The sequence below is a fragment of the Saccopteryx bilineata genome, chromosome 4 (assembly GCF_036850765.1).
Source record: "Saccopteryx bilineata isolate mSacBil1 chromosome 4, mSacBil1_pri_phased_curated, whole genome shotgun sequence".
Taxonomy (NCBI): Eukaryota; Metazoa; Chordata; class Mammalia; order Chiroptera; family Emballonuridae; genus Saccopteryx; species Saccopteryx bilineata.
The window spans coordinates 284,437,297-284,438,917 of record NC_089493.1 but is presented as its reverse complement, the minus strand read 5'-3'; the positions used below and the strand labels follow the sequence as shown (position 1 = coordinate 284,438,917).

General features: G+C 44.4%; 1 non-coding gene across 1 annotated transcript; it reads right to left on the bottom strand.

The window, feature by feature from the left end:
* Positions 1–352: 352 nt before the first annotated feature.
* LOC136336911 (U6 spliceosomal RNA) lies at positions 353–459 on the bottom strand. Its single transcript, XR_010731645.1, has one exon. It is a non-coding gene; the product is annotated as a U6 spliceosomal RNA (small nuclear RNA).
* Positions 460–1,621: the final 1,162 nt, after the last annotated feature.

Here is a 1,621-nt window from a genome sequence, read left to right as displayed (position 1 = left end):
AAGGTAGGTAATTGAAAGGTTTTATAGAGTGTGTCTTCAAATCTGGCTTCTGAGACTAACTTGAGCCCTCTAGGCTTAGCACCTGCAGTACGGGCAGTTCTGAGTTCATCAGAACCACTTTCCTTCTTCCTCTGGGGTTTATTGCTAGACTACATTTCCCAGTTTCCATTGCAGTTCAAGGGGACCATGTGACTAAGTTCTGGCCAATGGAGGGTGGGTGGTAGTGATGTATGACTTTTTCACATACAGCCCATGAAACTTCCCATGGATTGATCATCTGTGCTCTCTCTTGTTCCATCTTTGAGCTGAATGAAGCTGACTTCAAGGCAAGTTTCTTTTCTTTTTTTTTTTTTTTAATATGGAACGCTTCACGAATTTGCGTGTCATCCTTGCGCAGGGGCCATGCTAATCTTCTCTGTATCGTTCCAATTTTAGTATATGTGCTGCCGAAGTGAGCACAAGGCAAGTTTCTTAACCTCACTGGTCTCAGTTGCCTGATCTATAAATTTGGTCAGAAGAACAAATAGTAATCATGACAAATCTTGGTGTATGTTCAATGAGGTCCAGATGGTGCTTACAAGAAGCTCTGTGAGGTGACTTTGGTGCCTGGGTGGCAAAGTGTGGCATTGGCTTGGGGAGAAAGCCTCTCTCCCATTCCCTGTGCTCCGATGCTCCAGAGGTCCCTTAACCTCCCCACAAATAGCTGGCGTTCTGTCAGGGAGCCTGATTCCCCACTTGGGCCCAGAAGGGGAGGAACTGAGAACCATCGCTTTGCCAGCCTGCATGGAAATGACGTCTTATTTTGTAAAGTCTGGTCACTGAGGCCAGAAGTTCTGTGGCTTCCTGGTGGATGAGCATTTTCCAAATGTAGATGCTTCCATACCTCTTAACCTTTCTCACTTCTTCCAAGGCAGGGGTGGCAGACACAGTTTACCAGGCTGAAGTAAGTCGCCTGCCAGCTCCTCTCCACCCCCTTGGTGATCTGCTGCCATAAAAAGATTTCATACATCATTAAGAGAGATGTCATATGCATCAACATAATGCTGTGTTCTTACCCAGAATGTCACATTAGACTCCTGGAGGCTTAAAAAAAAAAACCAAAAAACCAAACTTCAAATACAACCACATTTTTTTTCTTCCTAAATCATTCAATCTGCCATCTGATGCCCCAAAAGGAAGCTGCTAGTAAAATAGCAACTTGAAAAGTTAAGAAAAGCATCACACGAAATGTTAGCTTAAAAATGTGAACTTTCGCAACCTGTGTTTAGGGAGCGGAGTGAGGGGTACACAGAGACATCGTGCTTTTTCAGAAGCTCCTGTCTCTCCTCCAAGAGAGGGACAGAGTGATTGGGATGTAGCTAATGTCCGCTGAAGGCCCCGGCTTGATTTGAGTTCTCTACTCTATGTTCCCTTTTAGAATTTTCCCCGCGGTGCTAATGTTTCCCAGAGAACTGTGCTTTGAAGCTAAGATAAAAATAACAAAACAAAACAAAACAAAACACGAATGTATACTTTCTCATGGAATTTGGAGGCAGGAACTGGTTTTCTTACTTATGCACTCATTGACAAACATTTCCTAGGCGTCTGCTTGGTACCAGGTGCTCTGATGGGTCCTGCGGCT